Source organism: Anser anser (genome assembly GCF_964211835.1).
Source record: "Anser anser genome assembly, chromosome: 3".
NCBI lineage: Eukaryota > Metazoa > Chordata > Aves > Anseriformes > Anatidae > Anser > Anser anser.
The window spans coordinates 116,246,369-116,271,708 of NC_139722.1; the positions used below are offsets into that span (position 1 = coordinate 116,246,369).

The 25,340-nt window shown below is 38.8% G+C and overlaps 1 protein-coding gene across 1 annotated transcript in view; it reads left to right on the plus strand.

The window, feature by feature from the left end:
- LOC310897015 (uncharacterized protein) overlaps positions 1–25,340 on the plus strand; it is a 547,020-nt gene that overhangs the window by 349,230 nt on the left and 172,450 nt on the right. The window lies entirely within an intron of this gene.

Sequence of the window (25,340 nt, forward strand, 5' to 3'; positions counted from 1 at the left end):
GCTCTAGGAGGGTCTGCATATCAATATGAAAATTTATACTTTTAACTTCATGCTATTCCAAGCAAAACTGAACCATTTTTCTACAATTCTGAGATTTCTTCTCTTGAGCTGGATGGTGACAGTGCAAGAGGTAACACCTTTCAGCAGGTAAAATATGTTGTTATGGAAAGGCTGTATGGCAGGGATGCTGACAACAATTAGCACATGCTACTCATTAACAAACAGAGATTACAACTGAGCCGAAATGGCACGCTGCCATCAGCGTGATAGTTACGGGGCAGTTTAATTTCTAACGAATGTGAGCACTGGATTAGTAACAATATTCAACAAAATGCTGCCTGCATTCTCTTATGGCTTTCATTACCAAATTGAAAATCTGTGTAGATTTCTGAAAATTACTTTTAAATGTAGCCAATCTCCTCGACTGCAAGGCTTGATTTGCTGGTGAGGGAGTCCTGCTGTGAGATTTTAATGAAAGATCATAGTGCCCCTCCAAGACCGTCAAAGAGCTATGGGCCCTGAAAGACCTGAAATAATCTGTTTTACTTTTAATGGCAGCCATTTTATATTCATTAAGATCAAAATGCAGTTTTGCAGGCAAATTGCAAAGCTGTTCCACTCACAGCTTGAGAACCTGGAGGCCCTACAGCTTTTTATCTTGTTCATAAGCAAATATGCAGTTAATATCTTTTAATATGCTTTGATGCTTGGTACCTTATGGGTACATTGTACTGGAGGTTAGAGAACTGCATGTTTCTTTGGCAGTGCTAGCAACGAACTAAAGCACTAGTCCTTTTATTTCCATAATGGCAGAAGAAATGAGTCTTTTTTTTTTAATATGAGCTCTGCTCAAATAAATTGTAAAGCACCGTGTAGTATATGTTCAGGGTCTCGTAGAAGGCACATTTTTTTCACTACATTCCATCTGTTGGTGGTTCTTATTATTTAAATTTATACGGCCACATTATTTAAATGTAAACAGCCAAATAAGATAGGATCAAATCATTGGCATCTGGGAACTGTGCTCTTATCCTCTTTGATTGTGAGGTTGTGTGCATTAATAATGGAGTTCTAAAGACTGTGATTCCACCTGATATACTGTATGACCTTAACAGTTGTGATTTTATCAGGGTTTCACTGTATGAGAAAATGAAGGTATTTTGCAGCTCATTTCTAGCAAGGCTAGTTTGCATCATCTTGTGTCCAGAGTAGTTCTGATTTCTGTGTGTATGTATTTTAAAATATCATTTTTTGTTTTGATTGCTGTACTGCTGGTCATGTTGTAAATCACATTCCCAAAGATCGTTTTCAGTGAATAAACTTCACCTTCGCACTGTATATGTTGGTTTAATTGCATGCTCAGAGTGATAAGTTGTCATTTCATCACGAGCTGTGTAAAGCTTAGGCACTAGTGGGCAGAATTCTGCTCTGCTCTGAAGCTAGTGTGCAGGGTCTGGGATGGCAAAGAGGCTGGTGAAATTCCCTGGCTGAGAACAGGGCAATGGGAAAGGCCCTTCAATTTCACTCTTAAGGATGGAAATATGCAGAATTTCATAATACATGCTTTCTAAATCTCACATATACAGTAGAACTTAACTTTTCCTCTCCCTCTTTCTTTTCCTCTTTTTTGTTGTCCTGTAGAAGGTGCAAGAGTGTCTTGCCCTGTTTTCATCTGTCAGCTAAGAAGATCCACTGAAGGTCACATAAAGAAAATTGTCAGGATCATTTGATTCAAGAAAATGGTGTGAGCCTCTTTATGAAAGCTAATTCCAATCGTGTTGTCTCAAAAAAAAAAAAAGAAAAATATATATATAATGTATATATACTGTGCATTAAGACAGCTCCATCGAGAGGGCAGGCGCTCAGTCCCCGGGCCCTCCCAACTTCCGTGTGTATCTGAGCCCCACAGGCGTATTATAATGCTGTATGACATGTTTACAAGTTCTAACATCTTACTTTGTGCAACTGCATTGCTTCCTCGCAGGGCTAGAGAACTTGAAGCTTTGTATGTCTGGCAAAGATGAGGGAATTTGATAACCTTCTCTCTTTGGGTCTTAGGGCGAGTTGAATGCGTCTGGCCTGCCAAGGCACAATTTAATGGGCTTCTGAAAACACTCAAAAGGCAGACATAAATGTGTGGATGGGCAGCCAGCCAGGGTGACCTGGGGGATGGGGCCAGTCTGATTTTAAGCAGGGTAAGGTCGTGAAGGAATGTTTGAGGACAAAGCTGGCTGGGGGAGTGCACTGAAAGCCTAATGTTTGACTGGAATGGATTTACAGAGCTTGAACCTGACTCTGTAACTTAAGAGCAAAAGCATTCCCACCTGTCCAACTTGAAAAGGGAAATGGAAAATGTAAAGAATATATAATTAATTTCAATTACAAGCCTCACATATCTTTTGCGTGGTTATACGCTATCTTTATTTCTTGCAACCGGCTTAAGATTCAGTGCAGGAACTGTATTTAAAATAAAATAGAAAACAGCTCACTCCTATAAATCTGCTTCTTTTTCTTTTTTTTTTTTCCCCAAACTTTTTGAACACCTTTAATGTTTGAGATTTTGACTTTTTGTCCTCTTTACAACAAGAATTTTACTCACATAATCTACTTAAAATGGAGCCTCTTCAATCCGATTTCTCCCATTAAGGAAGATTTTTTTGAGACCTAGAGAGAGCTTGCTGTAATGGAGGCATTAAAAGATAATGGCTTACATGCTGATTGGTATAATTTGGGAACAGAGTAATAGAAAAATATTGGGGGGGAGGGAGAGGAGTTGTCTTTGCTAAATTAGCGTAAAGGGGAGGAGTTCTCTCTCCATTTTTATCTAAATGAGAAATCATTGCTGTTGAAGTTGATCACCTTTATTTTGATTTACTCTGTGCTACTTATGGGTGAATTATGAATTTGAGGTAATTGAAATGTGTGTGTAGCACTGTTAGCCAAAGAGGGGTCACTGTGGAGCCCAGGCTGTATTTGCATTTGGATTTGGCAATGGGCAGAGAAAAGTGGTACTGTAGGACATTTTTGCATGCTGAAGCTAGCTGTCGTGGGATTGTATCATGACATGTTAGAGCTCTGGATGGATTATTAAAGAGTTAAAAAACCATCATCACTGTATTGAGGGCAAGGATAGGACCTGCCTCCAGAAAACAATTTTCATTCAAGATGCTGCCCTTTGGATTTGCATCAGCTGTGTATTATAACTCCAAATGTTCGATTCTAAACATCACAGAGTTCATTTGTTTCTACGGAGTGATATCATGAAGCGTGGCAGCAAGAAGTGGTATCTTGCAAATTCCACCCTCCAAAAAGTTATCAGAGTTGCCCTGAAGGGCTGACCTAGTTCCCAGTACTCTTTTGAGATGTGAAATTATGTCAGGTTGGTCATTTGACAGAAGTACTCAAACTAAAACAAATTTGGAGGGTAGAGTGAGAGGATGGTGATCGGAACACCTGTCCTTGGGATCTTATTTAGAAAATGCAACTTTAACAGGGTCTTTCAGGCAGAAAAATATGGCAGTAACATGTGTAAAGGAAATTTCAATATGTTTTGACAATAGTGTAATCTAGAGAAAGTGTTATCCCCCTTGTGGAGGTCATCATTCTTAATACAGTGTATGTCATCAATTCTCAGGACAACAGGGAAAATGATCTAGTCAATACATATGAAACAGAAATCATGCATAAACATGCTGCCTCACTATAAAGTGGGTGACACCAGTGAAAATTGGATAGCAGGCCTGGATGCAATTTTCCATAACTTCTTATTATTCATAAGATCGTGTGATCTAATAAGCCACACCTCAAATTACTGTCCATTGAAGGTACTCTTGAATGATAGATTCTGACAAACCAGACATAGCATATATTATGATTAAGATCCAATGCCAGTAGTGCTGGACTATCAGTTGCTGACTTTTTTCAGCTCTATTCCATCAGTTCAGTGTTGCTCCTTTTTTATTTTCTTTTAATTTCTTTCCAAAATGAGGAAGCATGAATCCTTAGTTTAGAAATGCTTGAAAGAAATTTCTAAATGATTGTTTTGTGTGTCTGATGCTGAATGCAGCTCTGTTTAACTTTGATCATGGAATAAAATAACAGACAGATAAAGAACAATAGAAAGGAGAAGGTAGAAATTCAAGTCACAAAAATTAAAAAACAAAGTGTCTGTTGTTTAAATATTTACTTGAACCCCAGTTACTTAAAAAAGTGTGTTGCTTAAATGCAAAAATGAAAAAGGAGTGGGGGGAAGGGAAGTCTTTGTTTATAGCAGTGGAGGGGCTCTAATTAAGAAGAGTGACTCTGTACTGGGATTTTTTTTATTATTATTATTTTATTTTTTTGCCTGTGCTGTTAAATAACTGCCCTGGTCTAGGTCTGTGAAAAGGACTCTGCCCCTTTAATTCATCAAATGCAGAAAAACTGGCGTATCCAGTATCTACAAGCCACATTCCAAAGGGAGATGTTTTCAATTCACTCATTATAGAAAGGTCAGTCAGGTTCAAGTTCAATGTCATGGAAAAGAAGTACTCTCTACAAGGAGTACCACCCACACATGAAAAAGTGGAGGGAGAATTAGATGAACTATGTAACCTAATTTTTTGGGCAAATACAAGAAAATTAGCCCTGTGTGCTATTTGAATTTAAAACCACATATTAACAATTCAGCTCTAGAAGGTGATGGGAACCACAACAAAGTAAACACGCTCTCCAAACCACTCGGCTGTAATGATGTTATTAGTATGCATGTTGCTGAGCCCAGATGTAGCCTTTAACAGTCCAAGCCCTTCCAGTGCTTTTTGTTATAATGGCTTCAGACTCCTTTCAATGTGGGACACTCGGAGACCAACATTGCTAAGGACGGGGTAAGAAGATAATTCACGTTGGCAAATGGAACATGACTGTGATGTCCATCGTCACCACGTCTCATTGTCTGCAGCGATAATAGAGACAGCACTGGGAGGTAACAAAGCACCCGTAAAGACGTGTGGGTTAAGTACAAGAGAAGCTCTGAAGGGCTCAGCTACTGAGAAACCTCTTGGCTGGTGGCAAAACACTCACATAAGAAGCGGGAAATTTGAATTTGAGTTCCTTCCAAGAACCATACTTATGTACACATTCCTGTGCATACTCTGCTTTGTTAGAGAGGTATCCGGTGGCTTTCAGTAATTTATACTGATAAACGCAATCCCACACATCAGTACAGTGGATCATGGGTAAGAAATATTCTGCCTGATCCAGGTTAAAAAAAAATAATAATAATAATTACATTTTAATACAGCTTAGCATAACTGCTGTGGAACTTCTGAAAGGCTTGTGCAGATGCTATGCTCTGAATGTGTCCTAAAAAATATGATTAAAAATAACAAGGTAGCTTTTGGCTAATCTTTTAGCATTTTTACAGTATTAGTCTCTCATCCTGCACTGTTATTTCAAAATGTGTACATACAGCTATGTCGCTTTTAGTACAGATCTCTGGGAATACGAATTTGAACTGTTTTCCTTTTTTGAATGAGTAAGTAAACAGTGGTAAGGCTGGTGTTGCATGGTGTGATTTAGTGTAGGTTAACGTAGTGCAGAGGGTATTTTGCAATAAAATTTTAAATTAGGGAGAATATATTTACTGCCTGTCATGAGTCTGGCTTATGAACTATAGGCTTGATATTTGGCAGAATGTGTAAGAACTGATAATTAGGTGTGTGTGTGTAGGTAGTGACATTTGTTTAAAACAAAGTACTGTAAAACTGAATTCATTTATGCCTCTTACTTTGTTCAGTTGCTCATAGACAAGTAATAAAATATACCAATAATATCTCTGTTTGCAATAAGCTTTAATTATACAGACACCTGATAAAATGCAGATGAGCTATCTGCTCTCTGTGTATGAGGAGTCTAATAAATAGAACTGGCAGCTCATCTATGTGTATGTATGTGTGTGAGAAAGAGAGTAAGGAAAAGAGAGACTCATCTGTAATAACATTGATAGCTTTGAAGGTGGGACTTAGTGGTTTTCACAGCTTTATTGGCTGAAATTATCAGATGAAAAGTGTTGGCACCATTGTGCATGTGTGCTTCTGTGTATGCTTTTTTTCCCCAAGTATTCAGGTAAGGGGAATAATGGGCAGGTATAAAATTCTGTGCTTTAATGATCTACCTTATATTTTATTTTATTTTTTTAACAATTTGTAAATCTATTTTCTGTTCTTTATTAATGTCAATAAAACTGAAAGATTTACATTGTTGAGAATGGATTTCAAAATGCTGTGGGAAAATCTGGACACGGGATGCTCTTTTTTTTCTTCTTCTTCTTTTTGTGCATCCTGATCTGTGGGATTTACAAGTCTAGTTTATTCTCCAGTTTTCCAAGCAGAGGCCAGATCCTATGTTAACTTTCTGTGCTGTGGTCAGTAAGAATCCATGTGATCCAGATATGGCCTTTTCCTGTTAGGGCTGAATGTTGTAATGTCATGACTGTGCTTTGAAAGCTGCAGTGGGGTTCTGCCTCTGCTGCGTCCTTTAATCATGGCACCTAGGTCATATATGAAAGTAAGTCTCAAAGCACGTAAGGTCAGTGAAAGTAGTGTTTAGTTTAATTTCTGCCTCCCTGATCTTTTCAGTCTTCACTGAATTACCTCAGATCTCACAAGAAAACTTCAGTTAGTAATCATTAATACTCTGCATACTTAATGTTTATTTACCTTTTTTAGAGGATGCTGGGGACTGGATGAAATCAGGCCTGCAGTAGCATTCACTGTTTTGTGTCAGATGTTTATTTCAGCAACTGCCTTGAAAGGAAAATATGTGTTCTACATCTGGTGGAAGTTAAGGAATTTCTCCTTAGCTTCAGGAGCCTGAAGTCCAGATTTTTTGTTATAGCAGAACATGATATATGACGCTGTTGCTGTTTCTTAGATACTCTTAGCTGATGGTTAGTCTGTGGAAGAAAAAAGTACAGTCATTGCTTCAACAGATATTTGCTCGAGACTAGCTCTAGTCAGCTCTCACGAAGTATCTCCTAGTAGCCCACTGGCTGCATGGGATGCATTACTGACAGCACCTTTCAAAACACTCCTGATTCAAATTCAGATATTCATATAGGCACACTTTGGGAATCCCAAAGTTATTGTGTTGTTTGCATAGTCCTTACAGTGTGATGCTGAATTATGAGAAGTAGTTGGATCAAATCTAGGGGATTATTACCTAAGGCTTTGTCTCACGCAGTGTGTTATGGCCACAATCGCATGCCACTGTGCTGACATTTAGCTAGTGCTTCTGCATCTGACTAGTCTGTAAACCCCAAGTTTCTGTAACACAGGATGCCCAGCATCATGTATAGAAAGTTATGAAAACATACAGCACTTGGAACCCTCTGCTATGGGGAATTCCAGGATCCCTGTATTTGTAATCTGTATTTCCAGGAGGGAGGGTATATCTCGGGTCATGTAGTGATGGACAATACTTGGACATTAGAACTGTTGCTAATGCTTGCTACTTTGGGGAAAATATATACATAATGGAGTAAGATATTCCTCCAGAATGTAATAGAATACAGTATTGGAATCATCAGGACTAATGGAACAAGATTTGGTGGGAATAAAGCCTATACTGCTGAGAAGTAGTATGAAAAGTGTGGAGGCGGGGAGTCAGTCTCATAAAGGAATTTCGACAGCGTCAATAGTGCAAGCAAATGAATCACACTGGAGTCACTAGATCTGTGGGCTGGATCCACCAGCAGGTGGATTTCTTGAGAGAGAGGGTAAAGAAACAGTAGCCCCAGCATTCAGGTAGTTTGCTGTGGTGTGCGAGCCGCATCATGTAATGGAAGAATTTGTGCCCCTGCACCAGCACAGGCTTGCTTTGTTACCAGCTGTGCTCATCCCTTAAATATTTGTGTTGACCTGAGGGTAAGTGGGGATGTATAGAGAAAAGAGTTAAAACTGTTGACCTGCCAACACAGGCTTTCACAACTCTGGTGAAGATCTGTGACTTGCACTTGAGCCATTTTCTTTCCATTGGGAAGCGATGAAAGTTGTCTTGCATGTGTCACATAGACACACAAGCAAGATTACTGTGATGTGGAAAGGTGGAGATTGAGCACTGAAGAATTTTGTCTTCAACCTAAATTGGGATGAAAGTTTAAACACTGAAATTATATTATGTACCATAGCTTGACAATGCTATGGAATATCTGAATTAAGCTCAACATATCTTCTGATATTAAAGGTCCTGAATAAAATAGGAAAGGGTTGCTTACTTGTGTATGATTTATTGGGGAAACTTTGGAGTAAGACAAAAAGTTCCTACTGAAGCCTTAATGTATGCGGGCACACAAGAAAGTCTCTGTTGTGGTTTACACTCATAAGAACCAGTATACAGAAATATAGTTTATAGTACCTGTATATTTTTATACTCCTTAGGGTGACATATAAATTTATGTACATATGTATTTTTCATCAGAAGTTTAGAGTTGAGAGTATAATGTGCTAGTTGTTGAGGCATTCAAGAGCTGTTGGTTTGTGGGTTTTTGTTTGTTTGTTTGTTTTTGACAAGCATCTCAGTGAAACCTGGGATAGATACCAATCTTGTGCACCTGATAGAATTTTATTTTTTTATTTTTTGACTGTAGACATGCATTAGTCTGGGTTAGTAGCAGGGCAGTCTCGGTTTCTCACACTTTCCCCTCACACCTGGCTGCCGGGCGCCATTTTGTTGTTCCTGTCCCCTGAGGGGCTGCGCAGGGCCTCTCCTCACAGAGCACTGTGGCCGATGCCTGGGCACCCACACCTGACATCTGGGCCCCTCTTGGAGTGAAAATAACGTTGACTTGAAGACTAATACAAAATAAATTCAAGGAAAGCAAGTGAGTAACATGTTAATAAGTTAAAAGCAAGCTGTGGGGGCAGCAGAAGGCGCAGAGTTGTTTGCTGAGGAGGCTGAAGGGACACAGGCTGGCCGGCATGCAGGGCACAAACTAAAGCGCTTGTTACATGCTCATTATAAAGATTAAATTACACTTTCAGTAACTGTAGTGCCACTAGTGGTATTCCTGGTGTTACTGGCATAAGTAAGGTGAAGTTTTGTCCATTATGTGAGAGAAGAAGTAAAAGTGCGAATTGCTGAAGTACAGTAAGAAACTAATTTCTCCAAGGATGAGAAAGCAGTGCTGTGCAGGTATGTTTCTGTACACAGATAATTGCTTTTTGGAGCTTGTAAAAACATTGAGCTTCAACGTAAGCTGTAAATGCTAGTGGATTTCCTGTAAACACGGAGGCTTGATTTATCCTTTAATTGTAAGGAATACATCAGAGTTACCCTCATAAACATCCAATTCTTCTTTTAGGTCAACTCAGGTTATGCATATCATCATACAGAAAGTAAGCTACATAAAGTATATAGTAAAGTACATAGAAAGTAAAGTACATAGTAGCCAGCCAGACCCATACTTTAATATTCTGCACTAAATTTCCTTCAGTGCTAGATACCATCAATTGTGCACATATATGTTATATATTAGGCTCCATCTCTAATGTCTTTAAAGAATAAAAACATTTTAATTACTCAAATTGTTAATTAATATGTGATTCACCCTACTAGAGCAAGATATATCTACAACACTTCTAGAATTAATCAAGTGAAGGTTACTGTTTTATTTAGGAACAAATTGAAGACTCTGCGTTTAATTAAAAATTTTGTGTTATATCTAAAATATCTACATTGCTTTATCATTCTATAGTTCTATTTTTGATATTCCAAGTTATTTAATCGTGTGAATTAATTTTAATCTAAAATTATCATGGAAGTTAAGCAACTATAGGAAAGGAAAATTTACAGCTACTAATAGCTTCAGTTTTAGGAGTGGGTATCAATCACGTAAGAGAATCAACTATCAAAATACATGATCTTTTCATTTAAAATCAGGAAAAAAGGGCTTGAGTTTTCAGAGTTACTTGCATGGAAATACATGTAAGTTTTTTAACGTAGTACAAAGAGTACTGAAATAAACCAAAAGAGGTAAAATGTAATTTAACATAAAACTCATGAGTTGAAAGTGGGATGCCAATGAAAATTTAGGGAATGTAGCATATGTTTGTTTATTTTCCATGGTTATTTTTGTAACACAAAAGCAGTGAAGGTGAAATTTTAGACCTTTATTGTCATACCTTCTCTCTGAACCTTCTGCAGATTTCTTTTACCTTTGTATTCTGTCCTGTTTCTTCTTTGGAGATGAACATAAACTTTTAGGGTAACTTTTTCAATTATTTTTTAATTATTTTTATACATACCTTCTTGTTGGGTACAAATGTCCTGGTGCTTGGCAGTGTGTATGGATAGAAAAGTGTGGGGAGGAGTGTATAAAATTGAATATGTTTTAGGGTAAAATCACTTTCACCTCATTAATGCTTACTGTCAGCTTTGATACTGTTTGCTATTGTGTTGCAACATTGTTTCCTACAAAATTATGGCAACTTAAATACCCAATCTGTTTTGTTTTTTTTTTCACAGTCCTGGAGTTCAATGGTAAAACTCGATAAGTTGCTTCATGCCACAAGAATAAGCTCTCTGTAGTGAAACTATATAAGTTCATTACCTGTTTTTTTGTTTTTAACTTGAGAGATGACAGTCAGATGTGCTAAAGCACAATACACAAGGTGTTGAAACCTTTATACGTCTTAGAAACTGCCCCTGCTGCAGGCATTCTCCAGCATTTTATTCTTCAGGTGAGTTTGGAAGAGAAAGCTTCCCTTACAGATCTCTGCTCTACTCTGCAGTGATTTTGTCCTACAACCCACCAAGGGAAGCTCTATGGTGTACTGAAAGTTGCTAAATCTCATTTTAGTGTCTAATGCTGGAGTGCAATGCATGTTAACATCACATCCGTGGGTTGTGCTTTCCATCACTGAAACAGAAGCAGCTCATATAATGTTTTGTAAGTTTCTCCTGAACATACAAAGTATGTTTGCAGATCATAGTCCTTCAAGTTGAATTCAGACTATAAAATGAAGGGGAGCATTTTGGACAAAGATGGCCTTGAGGCAAAGGCCCAGGTCTAAATGTCTTTGCTGAAAATTTGAGTTTAGGTGGCATTGGTGTCTTTTGCGTTTGAATTAGGCATGGCTGGTACCTGGCAATGGGACAGCTGAACATTTTGGCTCACTGGCTCAAATCACTTCTAGGAAAATGAAAATCATTAAAAATGAAACAAACAAGAAAAACATGACCAAACAGCAAATAAATAAATCTTTCCAGTGAAAATGTATCTTTGTACCTGCAGCTAATAAGTCATTAATAAAGTCTCTTAAAAAAAACTGTAGGTTTTTCTAAATACTAATCTTTTACATGGAAGGCTGTGCTTTGCCTCTTGGTGTTGTGAAAAAAAGGAAAGAGCAAAGTACTCACTGTTTCCTTATACCTCTGAGGTGCCTGAAGCACATCCACAGTTCGATGTCGTCTGTGAGGACCAGGGATGACTTCTCGGCAGAAGTCAGTAGGGTTTATGCCATTGACTTTGCAGATCCAGCATTTCACCAAGGCAGTTTGCCTTGTGATTTTTAGTATTGATGTTCTTGGCAAACTTTTACTTCTTTTTTATAGAAACATGCTTGTTCCAGTGATGGACATGACCCGGCAGTTTAAGTGGCTTGACTATATCAATTTATTCAAGAAAAAAAAGCTTTTAAAACATAGTCCAACATGTTTAAGTGCTTTTGCCATAAACTCATCAAACTGTCTCCCTTCTTTGTTCTGCAGTCTTTTTAAGTAACGTACTAGGAAGATGATCTGTAATAAATACAGGAAAAGCAATCCTCTGTTCAGGGACTGTATTTGTTTACTGAACTTGAGGATTTCTAAGATAAAAGTTACACGTATTTATTTGAAAAGTGACATGAGAAGGAAGGGTTTACTGAGGAGCAGTTTCAGTATAGCCAAACCGTGATACTATTAAACAGGTTACACTGACAGATATCTGTTGTTAAGTGAAAATAAGATCAGCTGAACTCAAGGGATTTCCAGAAAACCTCTTCATGCTTCAACAGAGAATAATTTGTTTGAAGTAATGGTGACTAGTTGCATGCAATTATCTGATTTTTTGGGGGGGAAGGGACGCGAAGGAGAACACATCTAAGCTTCTGCTGTATTGTATAATAATGTTCCATTTATATATAGAGAGAGAGAACTTCCAAAGGGTGAAACCAACCATGAGATTTGTCAAAATCTCTTCAAATTTGCAAGTTTGTTAGGAAGTCACTTATTGAGATAAAGAGGAAATCTCTTAAATGATCTTTTTGGTTGTTTAAAATAGAACTTCATCGTGCAATCATTTGTTAGTCCTTCTCTGTGTTTTAAGAAGGAAAGCTGAGGTCAAGCACGCGCGCCGTGTTACTTGTTGTGCCTGCTGTGCACCTCCAACCTCCTTTCCACATGTGCACTCCCCTTCCCCATGCTTCCCAAACCAAAAAAGTATGTTAAAACTAGCTTTGGATGGGTTAGGCATAGTCTTATTTAGCCATTTATTTGTACAGTTTAAGTCTTATTTTCAAAGTCAGCAGAAGTTTCCAAAGCTTGGCATCTTGGAAATCAGGGCATAACATATAATTATATACAACATTCAACCTTAGTTAAATGGTCTGATGACTCAGATTGTGTATGTAAGCTGTAAAGGGAGGCTGTGCAAAAGCTGTGTCAGATAAAGGGCTTGAAATGCAGGGTTACATTTCAAGGAATTCTTAAAGAAAGTTACATATTATTTTTTTGTTAAAATTATGTATTTTACTGCAGTTGTGTGCAGAAGATATGTTTTATATATAATTATCTTCGGACAAGTGATTGAATACCTAAGACAGCCCCAACATTACTAATGACAAATTAATATATTCAGGAGCCCCAAAGTGGAGTCCCAAAGACTTTCAGACACTGTTTTTCTTGGACGGATGTTAAAAACCTTTAAGTTTTGAGAGAATTCCTATGAGAAAGCACCTTTAAACTGAGAAAGGTCAATTTCTTTGACAGCCAAGACAGGAGGTTTCAGTGGGGTTGCTGTGATCCAAAACCTGAATTATGTATGTCAGTCCTTAGGGTGTATCTTTTAAAATGGGATTGGAAGCCTGGTGGGATGGTGGCTGTTCATTTCCAAATGCAAGCAGGATATTACATTTAAAACCCGTGTTGGAAGAATGCTGAGGTTACAAAGTTAAGCACTCTGAAGTCAAGAAGTGCCACAATTAAGCTTTCTGAAACGTCTGAGTTATTCACTGGGCATTTTCCAATGTCTGTACCAGAAGAGGTGGGGATCACCATGCCCACAGCCACGCGTGCCAGTTTACTTCTGATTCAGCCCCTCCTTCACTGTGAGTGAGGCAAGGGTGCCGCTAGCTGCAAGTTTCTGCCTGTGCTTCAGTGCAAGCTCTTCCGAGGAGTGTAATCAAGTACCTTAAATGCAGGGTCCTACAACCAAAACTGTTTGACAAGCTGAGCTGGAACTCTTGTGTTACTGTCAAACGTGCCTCAATTGTTTTGTGGTAACGACAGAGTTTGCATGTAGAAGTTAGAGTGCATTCTGCTCTGGACCCTGGTTTTGCTTCTTTTCATGCTGACTCTAGCGTTTGCTATACTTGTACTCCGATTAAGGAATTACTCTCTGACTGCGGGAATGCTAGTGATTGAAGACCCTAGCTAATTTACACTCTCTCCAAAATCCTTCATCTATTTTTATTTCAGTATTCGTATCTCAGGAAACTATTTATAGGATGTAGTAGCTTTCACACAGAGTTGCAGCCAACTGTTTTCCAAAGATTTTGAATGCTAGAAAGCAAGCCACACCCAATTCTTGAGCTCAGTATTCTTCACCTTTCAGTCAACAGAGACTGGGGGGGAGGGAATCACATCATTGAAACAAATGACTTCGTTTCTAACTTCTTCACGGACTGACTCTTTTGAATGTTTCCAGTGAACAGCTCCAGAAGAATTTTTTAAAATTAATTTCTATTTTTAAGTATGTGTAATTTAAGTGTTTTTTTTTTTTTTTTAAATGTGCACACTGTGATAGTGTTTACCATGTGCAGGGCACTTCCAAAACTTACAGCAATATTGTCTGTCTGCCAGCCAAGGTTTTGAGTAGGAGGGATACATTTTATCAGAGAAAATAGACAAAGAGCATCATGACAAACAAGACAAAAAAAAGGTGCTTTAACATGAAAGTACATATTTGCTAAAATGAGCTAAGATCTTGACTTGTTTTCAAAGAGCTGCATATACTCTGGGCAAGCATATCTATGGTAGTTTAGTGACAAAGCCAAGGAATACATTTTGTGTTCAGAAAACATGTAAAACAAAGGCAATATTATTGCACTGAGTAATTTTCTTCTTGATTCAAAACAAACAAGCCCAGCCCCAAACCTCCAAAAATCCAACGCAGGATTTCTTTGCATGGTGCACAGTAAAATCTTAATGGCTTAGTACCTGTAGTTTCCTTTCATAATGCAGGAGACAATTGAAATAAAACCTTGGCAATAAATTATACCTCTGACTCACCACGAACACAGATTGTCTCTTGAAATGTTAAAATTCGGCTGGTCTATTAAATAATAGTTATTTGTAGGTGAACATGTTTGTGCTGATGGAGTCGTCTCCAATCAGCATTCATTATAAAGCTTTCGAAAGGTATTTTCTAGGAAAAATGAAAACCTTCATGTTGATAATCATAAAACTCCCTCTTCATAGTCTGTTATTTTGGCAGGAATTTTTTTCCCCATTTGAAAAATCTTGGGCCCCGTGTAATGATTTTACTTCTCATTCCTGTCACGTTGAGACCAAAGGAGGAGCTGAATGTGTGAACCGCTATTGGTAATCAAAGTGGATAACACTCTTTTTTTAATGGGATTTGTTCTTAGGGTATTTAATCCTATATTGAGTAAGGAGAAATACTGGAGGAGGGTTTCTTTTAATATTTTTACTCTCTCTATGTATCCTGAGGTCAGAATATTCCAGTTATGGTCTTTATGGTCATAAAAGACCCATGAACTTTGAACAGAAAACTCTTGTGGGGCTCAGTGGAGAAATATAAATGGCAGAAGCTAAAAGGGTTGATTGTCTTTGGTGGAAATATATATACTTTTTGGAACACTGGAGTGGAAGTAAAGACAAATGAACATCCTTATGGTGTAATCACCAGGTTGAAAAATCAGGTGACTTTAGTCCTCAAACTCCCTGTTAGCACAGTGAGTTTTTATGTTCTTTATATCTTCGTTGGTGGATGAGTCAATGTTTAAATGCTCATTTATCATTTACTATATAAAAGAAAAGCTATTACCTGAAACTCATTTTTACAGTTGCAGGCAAACTGAAATAATCATTTTCAAGGACCTAAAGCTGTTTCTTGAAGAATGTCATCATTTTCTTCTTATTTTACTTACCACTTACACTACTATATGAGGTACCTTCAAGAGCTGTACCTTACAAAACCTGGCTGAAGATATTGCCAGGCACCATACCTGTACAAACTGGGCTAAAGAAACTCGGTTTCAGCAAACTGCATTCATCTTGCAGACAGGACAAAAGAGCCACTTAAAAGGCACAGCTCACACTGAGCACTTGCGCTGCTTGCTCGGTGCTAGCCTGTAATGTGCGTTGCCTGTCGGCTGAGCAGCCTGGAAAGGCCACAGAAAGTATTTCGGGACCTTGGGGTAAGGTCCTATCCCTGCCATAGAATCACACTTGTTTGTGCTCATCAAGAGGGGAGTTGCCATGGGGTTGCTGTTCTCTGCTTTTCTTTAGATGTCCCCTAAGTAGACGACAGCCTAAATGATGTAGTAGAGGAGATAGTTGTGTAGGCTACATGCAGAAGTTTCTACCCACTGACGTTTCTTGGGACTCATGTTCTGAGAAATGCCACTACTATGAGCTTTGTGCTACTGCTGGGAAAAGCACAACTTTGCGCATCTAATTGTGTTAGGATATTCTGTCAGAGCCATTACCTTGTCATGTGCTGGGCCTACCCAGGCAAAAACATGGTGTAGACAATATCATACATTTGCCTTAGTTAGTTTAACCCCACATATCTTCAATTAATTTTCATTCCCTGGGTGCCACCATGCATTGCCACCCCTTTGTGTCTCATTCTTTATCTCACCAAATGGCCGACGCAGGCGAATGAGGTGATTAGCTGAGGCAACCAAGTGGTGAGACCAACAGCAGTGTCTCTACAGGAAATTATACCACTGCATGATTGTGGATCACCAGGGGGTTGCTCTTCACTTGCAGTCGCAGGCACACCGACTCTGAGTTAAACTCGCATGATGCTGCCTCCGTGTCTCCTCTGCCCCCTCCGTGCTTGTTGGTGGGAGACGTAGCCCGTCTCTCATTTGCTGCCAGGAAGGTGAGGTCCGCTGTGCAGAAGGCCCATTCTCCCTTAATCTCACTTTAAATCCAGGTCAGAAACAAAACTGTTAGAGGTGTTAATTTACAACAGTGCCTAATTGTAAAAATGATCTTGTTAGGATGATACATGACATGATAAAAATAAGTTACATGGGATCTTTTAAACTCACTCATATCTGCTGCATATCTTGCCATTTGTGAACACCAGAAGACTGTAATTTACTTAAGTGCTTGTGCCTTCATTTTATAGAAATCCATAGGTATTTTAAAATCAAATGTACTTTTTATAGTGTAATATTTTGAGGCTAGTATGGTGAGAATGAGCTATTTTATCGGTAATGTAATAGAAAGGCATGATCCTTCATTTCTTGGGGAAAACTGGAGGTTTTCTATGAAGTCTGGTAGGAGTACATTGGATGTTAGCTCGTGAGGTTAATGTTGAGGCAAAGAACTTGTTAGAAAAAAAGGTAATTATCTGATACTGAACAAGAGATATCCATTTATTTACTTTCAGTTTTCCAGCTGTTTGTCGGCCTTTTTGTGTGTTTATGTTCTGTGTCACTCCCCCAAGGGACTGAGAAACCCTCCAAATTTGCATTACAAGGAGTACCATAAGTGAAATGTCCACAGATTTCACTTAGGTTGCCTTTTTGAGTGATCGATTTGCTACAACTGGTTTGGGTCTTTGATAGTGACAGCAGAGAGGGTCTCGACAGTTTACCTGGGTAAAAGGTGCAGTGTTGGTGATATGTGTTCATTACATACTAATTAAAGGGCACACTGACTGTGATGGAGTGTCATCCAGAGCCTGCACACTCTGTGTCTATTTTTAAGTTTTATTTTGCAAACATACTTTTGCACGCATTGTTGAGCAGGTGGAAGGTTTGAGGTGTTATGCATTCCTATCCTGTTGCATTATTTTAACAAATTTCTCTCTCCGTCATGTGATCATACCTAGTCTTATTGGCCTTTAAGTTTATTAGCCACTTAGGGGAAGAAAAAGAAAAGTAGGTCTTCTACTCTCACATGGTGATTTGTCCCTGTGGTATTTTGTACGGCCTACGGTAAAGGAGTCAAAGGCAGTGGTTGGCCACAGGCTCTCAGATTTCTAGAGCTTGTTTGCTCAGTCCAAAAGGCACTGATTTTGCTTTCTCATTCTCTCTTTCTTAGTCTTTGATGCCTCCCCTTCTTCTGGTCCTGGGGCAGATGCAGACAGGTCAGGAAAGGCAAAACTGAACTTAAAAGTAACTTGAGATGCTTAGTACCACTCAGGAATTACTCAGAACTTGGCAGAATTGGTTTTTGTACACCGCTGCCCCTGAAAGTAATTATAGTTAGACTGATTTGTCTTGGAAAGCTTTTTGTGCTTCACTTTTTTAGCTGATTTCAATGTCAGAAGCATTCATTTCCACCTACTTCTTAGAAAGTTTGCATTTTACTGAAGCCTGGTCCGTCTTCTGCTTGCACAGAAACAAGTTTCAATACTGGGCTTTGAATCTAAGTGAGGCATTGTTTGAGTTCTCTGTTAACCTCTGCTGGAGCTCTTTGTATGTAGGGACTTGATGTGTTTAGCAGCAGAGAATTATATTGCGCCAACCTAAGAGGACACTATCATAAATATATCTTTTTTGGGGAAAAAAATATAGTTTCCTATGTGAGAAGAAATCAGGAATGTCATATGGGGAGAAATTTCTTAAAGTAGGTATATGAACCGCCTGGTAACATCTCAGAACCCATGCATTTACGTATAAACAGCAGTCAGAAGTCTTTCTACTACTTTTCTGTTCTGTAAAGGTCGCACGGTATGAGCACTGTTCTCACTGCTGCAGCAAACAGTTGACTAAGATGAATCCTGGCTTTTATATGCACAATTTCATATGGGCCCATGGGATAGTAATTAAGTAAAAGTTTCTGGCTCTTCCCAAGTTTGAACTTGTGAATATCTAAAGATCTGATTGATCAGAGAAGTTCAGGTTAATTATGAAATAGATCAAAAAGCAAGCAAAGAGTGAGGGCTCAGCCTGGCAGTACTGTTAAGTGATAAGCTAACTGTTGGAGAATGTGGCTGGAATGATGCTGTACGAGCCTGTTTTCATTTGAGTTTATTTGGCATGGGTCTGGCATTTAATTGTATTGGAATTGTTTCCTTTTGACAAAGGGAATTGAAGACTGACTCATCACATACATTTGTATCTGTTGCATTTCCCTTTGCGTAGCAAGAGAAGGATATAAAATGTGATCAAAAAGCAACCAAGTCTTTGTAACTAACTGGACACATTGCTCACTGGTTTTGTTCTGTGGGGAGTGTTTGGGGCTTCCAAGTTAGTGGCTGAGAATGTGGCTTGTGGTGGCGGTGAGCGGCCCATGCTCTCCAACAGCCCCACCCGAGGAACCTTTCCTGCATGAGCTGTGTCTCTCAGGTGCCAAGCATGGGTGGCTTTCCTCAAGACTAAAATCAGCTGCTGGAGTAAAGACATAATGATTTCTTTGAGCAGACAAGGATTTTAACCTTCTCACACCCTAACCCCTGCCAGGTGTCCGTGTCTGGGGACAAGCAGCTTCATCAGCCCCTTAGTTTATAACGCAATGCACCTATCTTAAGCCTGTGAGTAAGGACTGATGGCTCCAGTCCGTCATTTTGAGACTGCCTGTCTTCACGGGAGAAAGCAAGCAGTCATGTCTTTTTATGTTAATTCCTGATGCAGATTCTGTGGCTTTTCTGATGTTATGGTAAAGAAAGATGTTTGTCTGACCTGGGACCTAATGTCCTAAAGTGAGCACTAAACTTTGCACAGATTTAATCAGTTTTGCTATTAGTTTAGTTATATTTAAGGTGGGAAAAGGGCAGAAGGCAAAGTTTAGGTTTCATCCTTTAAGGCTCAAAGCACTTTGACCTTCCTCCAGCAGAGCACTTAAGCAAATTAGCAACTACATATGCTTATTGTTAAGCACGTAATCAAATTTTTTTTTTGCTGGATCATTGCAAAAATCAATCTTTCCTTGAATAACATGTAAAACAAATGATGATATGCTGAGGGGGATGAGGTTTTTTTCCATGTTTGGTGTCATTTTTACAAACACCAAAGGTTTGATTGTTAACTGTAAATTAATCCAAAAGTATTGTTTAAAGTCTTGTATTTCAAGGACAGAATTATTTATGGTGAGAGCAGGGCAGCCTAGGAGTGAGTGGTGGTTAAAGGGATTAGTTTCATGGAAATTTGTTTTGATATTGTGTTTACAGTACTGATGTTGGAGATCTGATTATTTTTCTGTACAGTTGTACATATATCTGAGAGCATACCAGGGCATTTGAGTTCCTGGGTGGAGGTTTATTGTTTTTGAACTGTATTTATGAATTCTAGCAAGCTTTTCTTATTTTCCCTAGCACAAAAGACTTGCATCGGGTCTTTATGACTACCTGAGCTTTGAAAGACATAGGAAGGGTTGAACAAAGGGTGCATGTCGCCTATCTGGAAATAAAATAAAATAAAAAAACAGGTAGAATAATATTTAAATATATATATTTTTATTTAGTTTATTGTCTAGGTGCCATAAACATCACCCGTCATTTGAGCACACATTACAGAAAGCTTCAAATTCTTTGAGATTATTTTGTTGTGTCCCTCCTCCCCCATGTTTATTTTGTATATTTTCTTGATTCTTTATTTCTGTGACAGCTGTGCTTGGCAGATTCATGGATTTGTGCATCTCCTCCTCCCTCCCAACTCCCCAGCTGAGGGGATCTGAAATCTGTGGTTTTATTTGATGTAACAAAACTTTAGGCAAATGACCCTTTTGCTATTAGACGTATAGGATAAAGTGATTCACTGTGTTACAAGAACCCCCGAGCACAGTTGACGGAACTGCTGTATACCTAACAGAAGGACTGCTCGCGCTGCTTCTGTCAAACTGCAGCCAAACGGTGCACAGTGATTTGTCCTGGGGTAACCCTGGGACTGCAAAACTGTGTGCGTATCGTTTTCCCTGCGGGCTACCCAGACTCCCCCTCATTCCCTAGAAGAGTGAGCAGCACATACCAACTGTTTTCCAAACTTTGGGAAATAAAAATTTTCCTTGGGTAATGAAGCTTCCAACCCCAGGTATAACACCCGATACCGGACTGCGTTTCTTTATGTGGCTGTGGTCCTAGGCTCACAATAGATTTTCATAATTCTATTGGTCTTTTGTGTTTATCTTCTGCTGGAACAAAAAGTACCAAGAATCACTTTGAAAGTTTGTGCAAGTAACCCCACTTCTGTGTAAATCACAAGTTAGCTGGACCCCTCAGAGTAGGTCCTAGGTTTTGTTCAAAATGGGGCGTGAATGTGTATTTAGAAAATCCTTATTTGCTCTTTCAAGCTCTTAAGTCTTGAAATGAAAATTTTATATTGCTGGTTATATAAATTCCTCACGCTGTACTGAAAACTAATTCAGAAACCACTGTAGTGACTATTGAATCAAATCATATCGCACCCTGAAGGACAACACTGTCACATTGTGCTGAAGATCCCCTCCCCTTATTCTGTGGATTATTGGGCCGGATTCTAACCGTTATTTTCTCAGAATAATAGAAGTAGCTCTATTTGTATAGTCTGTCTTTACGGGATTTACATATGTTCGAAACCAACTTAAGGATCTGTCCCCTGTTCTCCGTGCGTGCTAACAAAAGCATGCCGACTGCTGTAACGTGTAGTTGGTCTGATGGCTACAGAAAAAAAACACCGAGATAGTGAAGCATTTGTCACAACTGGCCCTTTGTGTTGCCTCACAGGATCCTGTTGTCTTAAAAGAATATTTATACAGTACAGTACAGGGCTACTATATAATACCTGGTATATATTCTCTGTGCAATACCAAAACTGTGAGGTGCTATGCTTTTTAGTTTTAAAAATGTCAAAAATGGAAATTCAGGCTATTTGACACTGCAGTAATTTGCTGAGAGATGTCTGAATATGTAGCCCTTTCTGTAATTTTGCACAACAGTCTGGGCTGTAATACTGCAATAATTACCCAGTGAAGTCGTAATTGAAGGGTAAAAATTGAATTTAGGGCCTACATAATTTAAACGGGACCAGATTTTACCAAGCATGACACATTTATGGTGTCTGCTATGTGCCTTATAAAACATACTAAATTTTAAGCCGATAACTCTAATGGTTCCTGAGATATAAACTTGTGAAAAGTCACAATTTTGCATTGTGCTGAAAAGCCACCTTACAATACAGTGACTACCATAGCTCTTTAATATCCAGCAGAGTTCTCCTGCTGTGCTTTGTCAGTCGGTAGCAACATCCAAGTCTTCTTGTAAAAGTAATTCACACTTTTTTCACAACACTGTTGCTTTAATTACCACTGAACTCTGCTGTTGCTCAGACAGGCCTAGCAGGACCAAGAGAGGGTCAGCGCTGCAGTCACTGCAAAAGAAGCAAATGGCTTTTTTTCTTACTTTATTATTAACAAACCATCTTTGATTGAAATGTTCCTAGCTTCTGAGACCCAGGCTTGTCTCTGTGCTCTCTTGGGGTATTCATTATCAAAGTAGACCATGGATGTCAATCTGGAAAAACATCAGAAATAATACCTAAAATCCTAATCAGAAAACTTCAAGAACAGACAAGACTTACATGTCTTTTACATGCAAACGGCTGAACAGATTTATCATGTATGCATGCTGAATTTCCGATAGAAACAGACTAACTTATCAACAGACTGTACATTTTGTAGTTGTAAAAATGATTTTTATTCATTTGTTTGTAATTATTTCTTTTTTCTTTCATGATTATTTGATTTGTCATATCTCGTTAGAGCTAAAGGCATCCATAGGAAGAACTGAAAGATGCTGAAAGAGAACAAAGAATGCATTTAGAATTACAAAATTCTGCTTCTGTAGCTTTTTCACATGAAATATGCTTTATTTATATATTATCTTTCACACTAAAGAACTGTAAAATAACCTTTTAGTAGCACAAACTCCATTTCCAGACTTAGGTTTGAATGTGTTTGTCTCAGTGCTTACCTTAAAAGGTCAAGTTTGAAAATGGTCCTGTCCCTTATGCTCCTGCAAGTGGGAATCAGCTCGCTGGGAGGGAAGCGCAGTGCTCTCACCATGGCAGTGTTCTTCATAAACGGTGACATTACAGCAGCCTTAGAGCAGGACGTGAGTACGGCTTCTGTGTTCAAGGGAAATTGCAAAGGAGATTTTGTAGTTGAAACTGAGTTAGTCAACATTAAATCCTGCACAGTGAACCAGCCTTAGCACTTATTAAAAATATACCCTGTGATCTATGAATACCATTATGGATCAGCCCTCTGTTTCATATCTCACCTCAAAGATGATACTGCAAACTGATACCACACCACTTAACACCACAGTAAGGAACTGATTCCTTTCTGGTCTGGAAAAAAGTGGCCCCTGTGGGATGAATATTCAGTTAATTAATTAGATAGCAGTCTCACCTACTGAAATACTCTGGGTTTTGTTGGATTTGTAACAATCCAGGAATCTGAATGTTCTTAGTTTCTGAATGTAACAAGATTAAAGCTGACTAGGTAAAATACTGTCTGTGAAACGCTCAGCCTTTTAATCAGGACTATTATTTTAATTATGCAAGTCAGCCCTGTAACTCCGTGACTTTAACTAAAGGCTTGATAGAAGAGCCCTATAGAAATCATTTCAAAAATACCTGCCCCAAATTATTCTTATTTTCACATTCAGTAGTGTCTGGAATCAGGCGGGACAGAGAGCAGAGGTCTGAAAGAAGGGTGCCCTGGCTCACAGGAAGGTGAAAGGGCATATATGAAAGGGCATACACCCCTGCCCCTCTCACTGTCAGTGGGTGCCCATGTCCCCCGTCCCTTCATCATGCTGGTTGAGGTGCCCTGTGCTACGTGTTCAGATGCTGGTAGTGCTCCTGGTGTAGCAGGTCATCCTGCATGAGCATTAGTGCACAAGCATCTCCTCTGGCAAGCGTGCTTTCCCGTGCGTTATGTCAGAGTGGTCCTTCCGTGCAGACCTTGGAATTGGCATGCTGCTTGGCTGTTCAAGCAGAGTGACAAGCCTGTGACTGGACAATATTTACTTCCCTTTGTGGCTGCTTAGCCAACAGGATGCTCTTTAAAGTCCTCATTCCTAATAGTAGGGAATGCGTGTGAGGTCAGCACTGACATCTTCCTAATGAAAACTGCATAATATGGCACAAAGTAAAGGAACTAAAATGACGAATATTTGACTTACACACTTGCAGGGACTTGGATACGCATGGTCGGGTACGCTGAGGACAAAGATGAAAGGAAGGAGAGAGTTTTCTTTCTTTGTAACCTGCTCCTGGCAGATTCAGCCAGAAGTACCATTCTCACTTCTCTAACTCTATCTCCTCTTCTACAATCGAGCAGCAGATTGTTTGCTCTGCAAAAAGACAGTTTCAGGAGGTATCACTTTCTACAAGTTCTTTATTTCGCGTTCACTATATAAAAGTCCTTGGTCTTTTAGCAATTTATGCAGTACTAAAAACAGCACTGATCATACGCAACAGTCTGTGTGTTTTTTTTTCAAACAGTAACGTTCCTGCCCCACTGCGGATAAATGCTTACTGGAACCTGAGTATAGCAATGCCAATATTTGCTACTCTCTGGTCTGAAAGTATCTGTAAATTCACAGACAAGGGATGCAGTTAAAGCTGTAGCTGCTTCTGCCATGAATCCAGTAAAACATCCTGTTCTTTCTCCCACAGCTGTTTGAATGCTACATATCTTATCCCCCCACCCCCAAATGGGTGCTACATAGGCTGAAACAAGTCCTTGCAGATTCCAGTAGATTCAATGGGAAATTAATGAGATTGGGGGAGAAGGAGGGATTACGATCTGTAACACTTGTGCTTGCTGCTCCTCTAAGAGGAACTGCCGTGCATCTCTTTGAAAAGCTGCAGCCAGAAGAAGCCCATGTGTTGTTCCAGGGGCAGAATATCACCTTGTTATGTTCTCTTACATTCCAGTCATGCTGTGGGGGAAAACAAACAAACAAAAAAAACAGGTTTTAATTGACAGCATTTAGTTGAGAAGAATTTAGACCAATTATAATGTATTGGTCAGAAACATCACTCAGTCCATGCTAAGTGGCTTGATGAGTATAGAACAAATCTGAGTTTACAGGCTCTTTTTCTTCTAGATTAATCACCAAATCTGAAAAAGAATGAAAAACTACTGTATCTGAGAAAGTAGGTTAGACTGTAAAAACCGATATTACTAGCTTCTATAGTAGAGTTTAATATAAAGTAAATGGATTAAAAAAACGGTATATACTTATTTCTTCAAGACTTAAATGCATCCCTTTGGAATTAGAGATTCTTGTTGGCAAACTTCATTTTAAAATAACATTCTCAAAGTAAGGTGGAAAAGTGAAAGAAGCTAAAAGTAGGTAACATCTCTCCAAACCTGGTAGCAATCTTAGCACTCTGCCGAGAACGAGCGCTAGAAGCCCAGGGTTTAGCAACCTGTTGTAGAACAGGCACTGAATACAGTCACGTCTCCAAGCGATCTCTACGGGCTTCATCCCGACCATCTGACCTTATTGTGCGACAACTCCACTTGACAGCCATACCAAACAAACAGAGAAATACCTTACCTTTTTCAGACTTAAGATAATATTACAGCTTGTGAATAAGATTCCCAGTATGTGGACATGACAACTATGAAAAACTATAATTTAGGACATAGAGTATTCTCTTTATGCTTTTATGTGGAATTTCACTTTAATGTGATGTAAATGACAGTAAGAAATACATTCACAGAATGTTAAAGCTTTCCCATTAAATATTCTGTATGCATTTTATATTCTAATTCATGTACAGTCAAAAACCCTGATAAAATCATAGTACTGATTTGACTGCTGCACTTATCGTATTAATGAGGATACTTTATGCCTTTTGAAAATTGGGATATAGTCCATTATGTGATTGTGAATGATGTGA